Source organism: Erpetoichthys calabaricus, chromosome 3 (assembly GCF_900747795.2).
Source record: "Erpetoichthys calabaricus chromosome 3, fErpCal1.3, whole genome shotgun sequence".
In the NCBI taxonomy this organism is placed as follows: Eukaryota; Metazoa; Chordata; class Cladistia; order Polypteriformes; family Polypteridae; genus Erpetoichthys; species Erpetoichthys calabaricus.
Genome location: NC_041396.2, coordinates 210,604,804 through 210,618,998, shown reverse-complemented (window position 1 = coordinate 210,618,998; position 14,195 = coordinate 210,604,804). Strand labels below are relative to the sequence as shown.

The 14,195-nt window shown below is 35.9% G+C and overlaps 1 long non-coding RNA gene across 1 annotated transcript in view; it reads left to right on the top strand.

Moving 5' to 3' along the window:
- LOC127527178 (uncharacterized) overlaps positions 1-12,333 on the top strand; it is an 80,653-nt gene extending 68,320 nt beyond the window's left edge. Inside the window, exon 2 of the long non-coding RNA XR_007934480.1 lies at positions 12,214-12,333. This is a non-coding gene — a long non-coding RNA (uncharacterized LOC127527178). The remainder of the gene's footprint in view (positions 1-12,213) is intronic.
- The last annotated feature ends 1,862 nt before the right edge of the window (positions 12,334-14,195 follow it).

The window sequence follows — 14,195 nt, the reverse complement described above, 5'->3', positions numbered from 1 at the left end:
AACACTTTTTACTTTTTTTTTTTACTTTTTTGTTATTTAAGGTTAGGTCAAATAATCTTTTTTCAGTTTTTGTTTCCCAAGTTGCCTCTTTCAGTTACATTCACATGCTCCAGTTGTAGTTTTCATTTTGGCTCGATGTGGGACACATCTTAGCTGTTCTCATCCATCACCTGCATGTTTTGTCAACTTATACAACAAATGAGGTACAGTCCTGGCATGCTTATGCAATTCAACCTTCTGCTCTTGGCCGCAAATGCAGAATCACCACCTCTAGTGGCATTCATTTTCTAATTTTCTTTCCCCCATTAACAGTAAATTGTTTCTTAATTATGTGAGTGTTAAATAAATACTTGTATGTAATAACTTAAAATATGTTAAAATAATATGTCAGTTTAAAATACATTTTGCAAGAAGAACATGGGGACACAGTTGGAAACCAGTTAAGGGCAGATTTCACACAAATATTAAAGTTTTCCTTCATGCAAGAAAACATAAACATGTGGAATAAATTACCCAGAAGTGTGATTGAAAGTAGTACTTTAATGACAGTTACTATGAATGGGATGAATGAGCTTGTTGGGCTGAATGGCTTGTTGTCATCACAATTGTTCTAATGTTTCTAATGTGCTCTTGATACTCACATCTGTAACAATAAAGAGAGAGTTTTCATTTTTTAACAAGTTGGCTTTTGAGCAGCATGTTTCTGGCAACAGTCCTCTCTCTAATGGGGTTATCTGTACCCTTCATTTTGTAACATTAAGTAGCTGTTTTGCAATAACAAAAAATTTATATTATTGTATAGTTTTGAAGAGCCTCTCTTTACAAATTGAAAGGACTGAAAGGCAACCTTTGGTTCATTAACTGCTTCTATGAAGAATGGACCTTATGACTACAGTATATAACATGAAGAGCACTGACTCCATGGCACAGGAAAAAGTGATCAGTGGTACATGTAATTGCATCATCAAAACATGGCATCAAAACAAATCAAAAACAATGCAAAGGAAAAATATTAAGGTGAATGGCAAAGAACTATTAAAAAAATCATTAAATGTGTTTGAAATACTCAATCCATACAATGCCATATCCCAAAATATAGTTTCGTAGAGGAATACGAAGTTCATGAGAAGATACCGTATACTCGTGTATAAGTCGGGTCTTGAAACCCAAAAAATCGATCATAAAATCAGACCCCGACTTATATGCCTGTTCAAAAATGCGACACTTAATAGTTTGTTTTTTTAAATCTTCTTGCTTCCTCCAATCTCGCACCAGTTTCTCAGACACATTGAATTTTGTTGCAATAACGCAGTTACCAATTTATTTCCCCACTTCAAAGACTTTTAATTTAAAACCAGCTTCATATTTTCTTCTGATTGAACGCTCCATCGTAGATACGTAAGGGATGCTCTTATGATAAAGGTGTATGAGGGTGTGAGATACAAAAAACACAAATCGGTGCAAACATTGTTTCAGAATAGTTCAGGTATTACTGTGTGGTCATGTAGGCACATAGGAAAAAAAGGCAGTGTGCTCCATGGTTACTCTCTCAGGTGAGCGTTAGCATATCATAATCTCTTTGACCAATAGTGTGAGTTTTCCGCATTCGACTTATACCGACATTATAAAATAGCAGAAATTATCCTGTAAAATCAAGTCTTGACTTATCCGCGGGAGAAGTTAAATGCAAGTATATACGGTACTCCAAAGTGCTTTTCAGGCCAAAGCCATGCTTATAAACAATACACCCTAGCGTCTCATCTTGACAGAATATAGAATTTTTTGTTTTATATTTAGATGACCCTAGGTGGAAATATTCTAGGACTATAGAAGAAGGACTACTCTAAGAATGTGCATTGTATTATCAGTTTGTTATGTAATAAGTCTGTACCTGTCACAGTTTTTGCACCTAATGGAATGGGCAAGTGTTTGGTCCATTAGCTGCAAATAAGAAGCACTGGCTATCCTTAAAAGTCTAGCCAAAATATTACTTAGATCACTTAAAGCTTGGTATTTACTTGGGTGGGATATGTTAGACCAAGTGCTTACATAAAGGAAATTCTACACCATGTTTTACATACCACCTCCTCACTTCACATTAAACTTAGAGTAACTCTGCGTACGTTTTTTTTACCATGAACCCTCTTGCTTAGGGCGTTACGGTGGCTCAGTGGTAGCTGAGTTTGCATGTTCTCCCCGAGTCTGTGTGGGTTTCCTCTGGGTGCTCCGGTATCCTCCCACGGTCCAAAGACATGCAGCTTAGGTGCATTGGCGATCCTAAATTGTCCCTAGTGTATGCTTGGTGTGTGGGTGTGTGTGTGTCCTGTGGTGGGCTAGCACCCTGCCCGGGATTTGATCCTGCATTGTGCCAGTGTTGGCTGGGATTGGCTCCAGCAGACCCCCGTGACCCTGTGTTCGGATTCATCGGGTTGGAAAATGGATGGATGGATGGATGGACTCCAATGATCCTATGTTGGGATGTAGCGAGTTGGATAATGATTGACTGACCCTCTTGCTTTGATAGCCAAAAGCATATAAAATTGGGTGGTTTCTGAGTGCAATTTCTATTGGGATTCATGCATTCTGGACCAAACACATGGAGTTTGCTGTGGGTTTATTCATTTAGTTGAACCTTTGTGCATTCTTTTTGTGCAAGTTCATACATATTTATGATGTGTGTATTTCTTTGGTCTTTAAGTAAGCACATCACTGACTAGTTGATGGCAGCCATCATTTATTGAAATCTGCTTGAAGGCTCAATTCAAAAGAGACGTAATGGCACTGTTCTTTAGATAATTTAATTTTGTAATCACATATCTTTCAGAATTACCAGGGGGTTGTACACAATTCTGCAATGTTTCCACAGTTTTTGATGTTTTTTTCTTTTGTTTGCCATCTTGTCTAATAATTGCTGGTGCTGTGTGTGTCTGTTTATTTTTTTTTGATTTGATATACTTTATTAATCCCTTTGGACCTTTGGAGGTTAGAGTGTAGGGTCAACCATTGTATATGGAGCAATTTTCAGGTTAAGGACCGTGCTTAAGGGCCCAACAGAATAAGATCCCTTCTGGCAGAAGCAGGATCTGAACTGGCATCCTTCCAGATACCAGTGCAGATTCTTAGCCTCAGAGCCACCACATGGTGGCAGTGTAGTGATTTGAAGATGGCTGTTTAGTTTTCTGTCAGCTTTTTGTTTTTGTGTAGTTGCTTGCTTGCCAAAGTATTGACCATCTTGTGCTTTATGACCCTTTGCCAACCATCAGCTGCAATATCCCATGTTTCTGCATAGCATGCCAATTCCTGCTTTTGTCAGGTGGGGTCTTTAATCTCATCTAATCTGTTAAGTTGGACAACACTAAATATCTTGGCACTTCTCTTGTTTTGTTTGTCTGTGTAACAAACTAAAAGGGCTCCCTGAAAACCCTTTCAACAGGGCTGTCAAAGTCAAATCCTGGAGGGCCGCTGTGGCTGCAAGTTTTTGTTCCAGCTGCTTTTTTAATTAGTTACCAAATCCTGCTGGTAATGAAAGTTCTTTTGCTTTCATTTAATTGTCCTAATTTTGCCAGCTAACAGATAACCAGCTAATGTAATTCATTTACATTTGCAGTACGCCTCCATAATACAATATCTGTTAAAATAAAATCTTTGAGAAATATTACTCTGCTCTGGTCCACAATGTATTTTTATATGTCAACAAATTTATACAATCAACATTAATGAAAATCCAGCAGAATGAGACCACTAACAAATCATAGTACACCTTTCATTAACCAAAAAGACTGGCATCTAGTTTGAGACCACCAAGTTAGCTGGTCATCTGTTGACTCGAGAAGTATCTCGTTATTGTTTAGCTGCTGACCAGGGAAAAATAAACAATTAAGTGCTAAAGTCTGTTCCATTAACAACAATAACTTGCGTGTAAATTATCATCCCCAACATTCAAGAGTATGTACACTTTTGATCAGACCAATTTGGGTTATTTCAGTTATCATTTTGATTTAAAAAGAGCACACACAATTATGTGATAATAAATTGCCTCACCTGAGCACACTCCCTAATTTAAAGGAAAACTTTCTGCATGATTACTTATACTTTCCAAACAATTACCAATATTTCACAAATTCTGCCTGGGTATGTAAAATGATGGCACAACTGCATTTATGCTTTTACAAGCATAAATTATATTTTATACAAATGTACTTGAAATCAGAGTCCATAACCAAGAGCATAAATATAGTGTGGGGTTTCTAAACTCTTTTGGGACTCCCCCCAATGGGACAACAAGCTGAAGAGTGTCCTGAAGCACAATCACCGCGTCTGTGGAAAACTGTTTACCTGTTGCTGGGTTCACAGCACTGCGGCCGCTCCCTGCTGAAGCAACTACGAAAAGATTGCAATTGCACTATAATTGCTTGTTGACGATGGGTGATACAAGGAACCTATAAGTGCAGGGAACAGTATTACTTGGCCACTAACCTGGCTGCAGCCCTGCCTGACTGCTGTGTCTGTGTATAACAGAGTGGTAGATCCCACTACAATAAATAACCATGCTCTTTCTGTTTCAAGCTGAATAAAGCTACTGAGTACTGAGACTCAGCCTCGTGTTTTGGGGTACAAGACAGTGACTCACATGTCACAATATATGCAACTAGCTGTGCTACCTGATGAAGACAGATTAAAATCTAAGCAATCAACATACACATTAGTGTTAACATTTGAAGTGCATGTAGTTTTAAAATGCATTGCATTTGTCATTTCAAAATTGCACATCATAAACAATTGTAATAATAAATATACATGTAATAATTTGTAATAATAAAATGCATTACTACAAATATCTGTGATGTCAATGCATATGTCTCCGTTATATGCAAATTGATATGAGACTTATAAAAACAGTGTTAGTGTTCATGATGCGCCATCTGTTGGAATGACAAATAAAATGCATCTTCTTATTACATATTTGTAATGCACCATCTGTTGGAATAACATAGCAACCAGGTGGACACACGAACCCACAGACACTTATATGTTTATTAATGTGGATATAAATTTTATTTTAATATAATTAGGGCCGGAACATAAAAAAGAGTGACAAAGTAGATACCACTGCAATTTTATAGATCCATATGTTCACACAGGAGTCCAGTTTGTAGTGTCTGAACATTTTTTGCAAATTTTTCGGTGTCTATGTATGTTGGTTAGTCTTCGTGTTTACATGTACTGTATGTGTTTTCTATGACACTGAAATAAACCATTAATACTGATTAATAGTATTTTTGGAGCTCAAGATATGTTTGTCTGGAAGAGGCCAGTGGCATTATGTGCAAATGTACATTTGTGAAATGTTTGTGTCAGAATTAACGTATAAAAATGTATATGTAAAAGAAAGTTCTTTGCAATGACTATCTGGTACATAAGTCATTCTTCAAATTGTATACAATTTATATATAAATGCATACAGAAACTCACAGATTGTTGCTCTACTGGCTCCCTGTGACCGTGACCTGACCACATGGGTTAAAATATTGATGGACGGTTGGATAGATGGATGGATGGAAGGACAGAACTCAAACATAACTGTGTTGTCATTTAAAATACCTTAATTACTACCTGAAAAAATACAGAGAGATGTAACTTTGAATGAATTGTGCTGTTACTTCCTCAGAAACCTGTGGGCACAGTGAAATGTGTGTTTGCATGTCCAAGTACAACATTACCTCTATGTCAGTATATTAAGAACAACAGTACTGGGACACAACTTACAGTGATATGTCACTTCCCAGAAACCTTTCTGGTACATGTGTATGTTCCGTATTGTTTTTAATAGAAATCCGTTCAACAACATCTTTATGTGCATAAATCAAAAGTGATCTTTAAGAAACAAAATGAATGTAATTTACATTTTACAGATGTATTTCACTGAATTAACAAGCCTATAAATATATCTCAGATTTTTCTTCATTTAACTAAAGGTAAAAACATTCTATGTGAATTGTTTCAGTATCCAAAAAGATGATTTCATTGCTTTCAATACTAGGACTTTGGGAATCACAACCTATCATAACAACATTGACAACATAGTAGGAAAAGACCACTGAAGGGGCTAACAGCAATCATGCATTCACCCACAATTACTTTCTGAGGCAACAGTCAATCTAACCTGCAATGTGGTGCTGTACCCGTGTCTGTCATATGACGCAATGAGAGGCACATGCAGAAATGTACCCATTCAACTGATCTGCCAGTGTGAAAAAAATGCAGAAAAGGAAAATGTATCTAACAGAACCAGAGTGATATACAGTAAATCACAAAATGAAGCATGTGTCAAAAACATAAGAGTTAAATAAAATTTACAACAAAGCCCAACATGTCAAACAAAAATCATAGTAAAAAGAAAGATGTGGAAAGTCTTAACTCTCTAAATAGATTTTTTTTACAATGACTAAGCGGCACGGTGGTAGTGCCGCTGTTTTGCAGTTAGGAGACCCGGGTTCACTTACCGGGTCCTCCCTGCATGGAGAGCGCTTTGAGTAGCAAGAAAAGTGCTATATAAATGTAAAAGAATTATTAATGCAGAAATGTTTTTTTAGACACTCAGATGTGACTGATAGCTTGCCACCATCTTAAAATGGCCCGTGACATTGCATCCATGACATAAAGTGGAATGGCCTAAGCAGCTGTTAACAATATGGCCACAGCCACAAAGCCACAGAATTGCTTAGACTGAGAAGAAAAACCAAAACACAAAAAAGCGGTGGGACATATTAATAAAACAAGGGTAAAAAAATCAGTCTCATGCAAAAATAGACTTAGTTTGTTTATAAAATACCAAATCATAACAGTAATAGGTAAAAAAAAAAACACACACACAAACTCTATACACTTACATACACTGTGACCAGACTGGAATCAGATCTGTACAGCTGGAGACAGAACCACTCGCCACTTCAAATTCAGCTTAAAACCATTATCTACACCAAAGTGATTAAATATTAAAAATACTAAAAACATACAGGTACATTTGCAATGTTGCTGACTATTTGCAGGATAACAGAATTGGCAAAATATCATTTTTTTGAGTGGCTAGAAGCTTCTGTTAAAGGAAGCCGCTACTGATGCCATCAGACTACAAAATTGGCATAGTCCATCCAGTTGTTGTTTTTTGGTTTGGCTTTGTTTAGAGTCCATTCTAACTTCCATCTGAAGCACTCTTTCAGAAATGTCATCAAAACAACAAAAATACCAATACCCAAAACCAAAATGCAAACCATAATCAGAAGTTTTAAATATTTTCCTAGTCAAAACCAAAGAAAACTCTAAATAATTCTTGTGTTTTTGCGAGGTGATGTTGAATCATGATGTTGTTCATGATGATGAACATGGGCTATTCCTTTGTTTCTGAGTGATATTCAGATATAAATGAAAATGTGTTTTCGTCTTTTATAAAAACAAATCAAGGTAACACCTAACATGTTCCTGACAATAATCAAAACCAGCAGGTGTAACATCATCCAGTTGCACAACATCTGTTATAGTGATGTATCAAAATGCTGCAGCCATCTTAAATCCAAGAAGTCAACAGGAGGATATCATGAATGATAACAACAAAAAGCAATACAATGCAAAACATAGCTGCTGCATGGGCCTCGATCAACATAGATGCAACTGTCATTGTCTTTGCAAGAACAAGCATGAAAAGACCTGAAGATTAAACGTTATCGAAAGCCAAGCCCGGATTATTTAACCAAAAGCCCTTTCCAGCTTCTGCCAAAAATAAAAATCAAAATCATAGAACAAAGCAAGAATTCTGTTAAACCAGAAAATCAAACAAGAAAGAGAACATTTGTTATCCAGTCTGATACCTGGAAGTGTATGGAGCTGACCTTTACACCCATATAGCAAACTTAAACAATATGCTGTGTTCCACTTACCTCGGAAGTCAAATGTTGGTGCTGGAAATTATTTTTTTTTTCCTAAGATTCCAATTTATTTCAAACCTGCAGGGCCCTGACACTGAAAAAACAAAACTTTACTTTGAAACAAATGAAACAATAAGTGCCCATGTATTAGGACATTGCACATTGCTTCTGTTTGTCAGTGTCTGAGGAATGTATTCAACTTTAAATCCACTCTATGCTTTTCCATGACTAATTATTTTAAATCCTGCAATTTTGCTTGAGGTTCTTCTCTAAGGCATATTTTAGCAGAATTCCTCTCAACAGGTAGCAGGAATTGAGCTTAGGCATTAGCTTGACAAGGGGTAAAAATAATAATTTAGACTAATAGTTTTATTCAGCCAGGCTTTCTAAACTGATTGTTGTCTTTAATATACAATATCTCTGTAATATCAACTTTTGTTGCTGATACATTTTATCTGACTGACAAATGAAGACTGTGCAGTATTTTAATGTGGTTGACAGGTATTGTGGCTATCTAGAATGTTTTGTGTTTGCTTTTGGGAATCACTTTTAGAAACCAACTGTACATTCTTCAACTGTTTTGAGTGCATGGCTATGGCATAGAAGGAGAAGGCCATCAAAAACATCCACAAACAAGGCCTACCCCACACTGTCTGACCCCCAACTCCCAAACATCATAGGCTTGTTTCAGCTTACTCAGACCTGAAGGGGGACCCAGCTTTAAAAGTCCAAAATACTTCCAATTATATAAAAAATTACATTCCAGTGACAGAATCTGAAAACTCTATGGCCAGTTTGGACAAGGCCAAAGAAAAATCTTTCTAAATAAATGTATTTATTTATTTAAATGCAGATAAGCACAAAATGACAAATAAGGTTCGCCTGAGAAGGCAGCCCAAAGCAAACAGGACCCAGTATGTAATCCAATAATCAAAAACCAAGAACAGAAGAAAGTAAATCCAATAAATGCACTCAATAGAACAACAACAACAACATTTATTTATTTATTTATTTATATAACACGTTTTCATACAAATGATGTAGGTCAAAGTGCTTTACAAGATGAAGAAAGAAAAATATAAAAATAAGATTAGGCAATGCTAAGTAACAAAGAATAAAGTAAGGTCCAATTGCCAGGAGGACAAGAAAGTCAAAAAAAAAAAAAAACTCCAGAGGGCTGGAGAAAAAAATCTGCAGGGGTTCCGAGGTCACGAGACCACCTAGCCCCCACTGGGCATTCTACCTAACATAAATGATCTAAAACAGTCCTCATGGTTTTCAGGCTTCACATGGAAGAACTAGATGATGATGGTCATGTGAACATCTGGCCTTGAATCCATCAATGTAGGATCTGCATGGTGCCTTGATCAGGTGGCAGTGGTGCAGATTGCCACCACAGAAAGCCAGGAAAAGAACAGCAGAGAGAGTAGGGGTTAGTAGGGATTGTGGAGCCATGATAAAAATGATAATTAAATGCATATACAGAATATCAGGGTTACACTAAAATGAAGCTATAACAAAGCCATATTAAAATAATATGTTTTTATCAGTTTTTTGGAGTGCTACACCGTATTAGCCTGTTGAATTTCTGTCGGTAAGCTATTCCAGATTTTAGGTGAATAACAGCAGAAGGCTACCTCACCACTTCTTTTAAGTTTAGCTCTTGAAATTATAAGCAGACCCTCATTTGAAGATATAAGGTTACGATTTGGAGTGTAAGGTGACAGGCATTCTGAGATATAGGATGGAGTGAGATTATTTAAGGCTTTGTAAGCCATAAGCAGTATTTTAAAGTCAATTCTAAATGATACAGGTAACCAATGCAGTGACATCAAAACTGGAGAGATGTACTTGGATTTTTTTGCTAGTTAAGATTCTGGCAGCTGCTTTCTGCAATAGTTGCAATCGATTGAGTTTTTTTTTATAAGGGATCTAGCTTTTGCTATATTTCATAAGTGAAAAAATGTTGTCCTAGTGATTTGATTGATATGTGATATAAAATTCAGGTCAGAGTCAATAATTATCCCTAAATTCTTTACCTCCATCTTGACTTTTAAGCCTAATGGATCAAGTTTATTTCTAATACCCTCACTATATCCATTTTTGTCAATCACTAAGATTTCTGTTTTCTCCATATTTAGTTTGAGAAAATTACTACTCATGCATTCAGTGAACCATGAGAGTCGGGGTCATCAGGCGCTATTGATAAATACAGTTGTGTGTCATCAGCATAGCTGTGGTAGCTCATGTTATGCCCCAAGATAATCTGACCTAATAGAAGCATGGAGATCGAAAAGAGCAGCGGACCCAGGATAGAGCCTTGTGTAACACCACATAGAATATCATGTGATTGTGAAGTATAATTACCACAAATAACAAATAATTTTCTACCTGTTAAGTAAGACTCGGACCAATTTAAGACACTGCCAGAGAGGCCCACCCACTGACTTTGGAGTTTTATAAGAATATTGTGATCAATTGTATCAAATGTGGCACTCAGATCTAGGAGGATGAGAACAGATAAAACGGCATTGTTGTCTGCATTTACCCGCAAGTCATTTACTTCTTTAACTAGCGCAGTTTCTGTACTGTGACTTGTTCTAAAACCTGACTGAAACTTATCAAGGACAGAATGTTTATTCAAGTGATAATTTAGCTGCCTAATGACTGCCTTTTCTAGGATTTTACTTAAGAAAGGCAGGTTAGAAATACAATAGATCTAAAATTTTCCAAAACAGAGGAGTCAAGATTATTTTTCTTGAGTTTAACAACAGCAGTCTTAAAACAGTCTGGGAAGACCCCATATCTAATGACAAGTTCTCTATGTCAAGAATACTATCAATTAGCACAACAGATACTTTTGAAAAAAACATGTTGCAATTTTATGAAACTTAGATGTAGAATTAGTAGAAGAGTAGAGTCCTTATATACAATATCATAATGTAAGTCTTTAAAGATGAGTCTGGTGATAAGGTCAGATGGATGAGAGGACAGAAAAAACAGTTAAACTGGAGAAAAAAGAAAATCTGCAGAGATCCCAAGGCCAAAGGATCACCTAGCCACCACTGGGCATTCTACCTAACATAAATGTGTTTAAATAATTCCTTATTGTTTCCAAGTTTCATCTGAGAGGATTTAATGAAGTTGGCCTCATGGAAAGCCAGAGTACCCACCTCCATTCGAGCATCACAGGTGGCTGAACGGTGCCTCAATCAGGTGGTGATGGTATAAAACACCTCCACGGAAGAACCAGAAAAGAAACCAGAGAAAAGTGGAGATTAGTAGAGAATATAAATCCCTGAAAAAAATGATAATTCTATGCCTATTTAGTCTATTAATAGTACAACTGAAATATTATTACAAAAAGCCAAATTAAAATAATGGGTTTTTAGCAGGTTTTTTTCTAATATTCCACAGTATAAGTCTGGTGTGTCCCAATTGGTAAAGTATTTCAGATTTATGATGCATAACAGCAAAAGGCTGCCACACCAATTCTTTTAAGCTTGAGTCTTGGAATTATAAGCAGACCACCATTAGAAGATCTAAAGTTAGGACTTGGAGAAAATGTAAGAATGAACAAGAATACTTAAGGCTTTATACACCATTAGTAGTAATTTGAATTCAATTCTGAATGACACAGGTTACCAATGTAATGATGCTAAAACTGGAGAGATGTGTTCATATTTTCTTTTTCTAGTTAAGAGTCTTGCTGCTACATTCTGTAGTAATTACAACCAACTGATGTCTTTCTTAAGGTGTCCTGTTAGGAATGCATTACAGTAATCCAGTCAACTAAAAACAAAAATGTGAATTAATTTCTCAGCATCTTGCAGTGTTATAAGAGGTTATAAGAACTTCAAAAGACCATTGAAGGATTCGTTTTCAGGTTCGAAAGCTATGGCAGAGGGATGACCTTCAGCGGTGACATCACAAAGTACAAGAAACACAGTAGAGCAAAACAAAATACAAAAACACAATACTTAAATTAAATAAAGAAAACAATCAAATAAAAGCATTATCTAACATAAATCAGTACAATGAACATAATCAATAACATAAAAAGTCAGATAATATTTGAAAAATAACAAAATCATTTAATAATCAGGGCGGCATGGTGGCACAGTGGGTAGCGCTGCTGCCTCGCAGTTAGGAGACCCGGGTTCGCTTACCAGGTCCTCCCTGTATGGAGTTTGCATGTTCTCCTCCCACAGTCCAAAGACATGCAGGTTAGGTGCATTGGTGATTCTAAATTGTCCTGTGTGTGTGTTTGTGTGTGTGTGTGCACCCTGAGGTGGGCTGGTGCCCTGCCCGGGATTTGTTTCCTGCCTTGCACCCTGTGTTGGCTGGGATTGGTTCCAGCAGACCCCTGTGACCCTGTAGTTAGGATATAGCGGGTTGGATAATGGATGGATGGATTTAATAATCAAGATCAATTTTGGTCAAGGACTAACAACCCTAACTGAACAATAACCGACATATTATATAATTCTGCATGCGCCTTTGCATATAACAAGACACACATCCGATCCCAAGAATAACAAAAAGGTGTATCAACTTGTTTTTGTGCAACAGAGTTTTGGAAATGTATTTATATAACTTATATCAATAATCACTTTTTACAAATTAATTACTTTTTCCAGTACATATATTTGGACACACTTTTACCTAATAACTGATTTATCCTTCATGCTTTTTTATTTAAATAAATTATGTTCAATTTATTTGAAAATTCTCTTGTACCAAAATGATGCATCTGAAACCAGGAAGTAGATGCCATTATGATCAGAAAGGATTAATAGCTTATTATTTATAGTCTTTTACAATTTAAAATTCATTATTCATGCACCCTTAATCAGTAACTTATTCTTAGTCATCATATTGATAAATTGGCTACAAAGATTTCCTTTTAGAAACAATATTTCCTGCCTGCCTGACAGATTATGATTAGTGACAAGTACTGTGCCATTTCCTCTGACTTATTTGATGGTGATTAACTGTGCCAGTATGCTACTAAGCACATTTTTATATATGGTATCTGTATTTCATTAAGTAATTATATGCAGATTCATTTTATTATGTATTTTTCTCAAATTTTGAAGTCAAACATATTCCTCTCTTTTAGTAACCTAATTATCAAAGCCATTACATCTAATTAATGGATACCCAGTCTTGTATATTTCTTATTCTTTTTATGTTACTTAAAGCATTACTGTGGCTTGACTATTTTGCAGGGTTAATGAAAAAATGATTTGGGTCTTTAAAGAATGCCTGAAGGACAGTAGACTGAGAGCACTTAAGACTTTGAATCATTCCAGACTTCAGGAAGGAAAGAAAATGCACAGCATTTTTAGGGCATCTGTAGAGAGAAGGTACTACTAAGGTGAATGTCAGAGTACAGAGCGAGGAAATGACAGAACTGGTAATAGTGAGGAACAGAACCGTTCGGGGAGCTGTATGTCAGAGCAAGGACTGGACAGGATTTTAGTATCATGAGTAAGCCTGTAATGAGAGGAAGGCAGAGGAGTAGTAGTAGATGACAAGCTATTTGCTAGTTCACATTGCAGTTTTATTATTCACAGTTTAATAATCCTGTATAAAAACAGATTTTGTTATTTTTCAAATCTTCGTTTTTATATTTTTACATTTTCCCCTTACCTCTCTGACATTGTTTGAACAGTCTATGGTGCTTTTTATCAATATGCTTTTTTTTTAATTTTACATTTCATTGACTCATTTAATCACTCCATAGATTTATTAGCTTATTTTAATACAATAGGCTTGCAGAATTAAAATAATATGTTGGATAAATTGTATATTGCATTTCATTCCAGAGAAGACATTAAAATCTAGTGGTTCATTAACCTTTAAGTAAACTGTCTCTGATGATGTTTTCCATATTCCATGCATTTGCCTTTTATTTCCAGTTTACTTCAAACTACCAGAAAAAGAAAGCATGAATTAAATCTATAATGAGTATTCTATAATAATGCATCTATAATGAGTATTTTCAACACTTTAAGTAAGTATTATTGTAATTTATTAGGGTAATGAATACATTTACTAGACAACTATTAGAATTACTGTAAAACTTTCTAGTTTTTGGCTTAAACCTGTTACTTTTATATATGACAAAAATGTTTCAAGTGTCAAATCTAGACATATGTTTTATAAGTGTCGCACATCTTAGATCAATACAAACAGCATCAGCTAGGCATAATATCTTATTACAGAGATCAGTAGGGCATTTCCTCTTTGACCAGACACAGGTCCAAC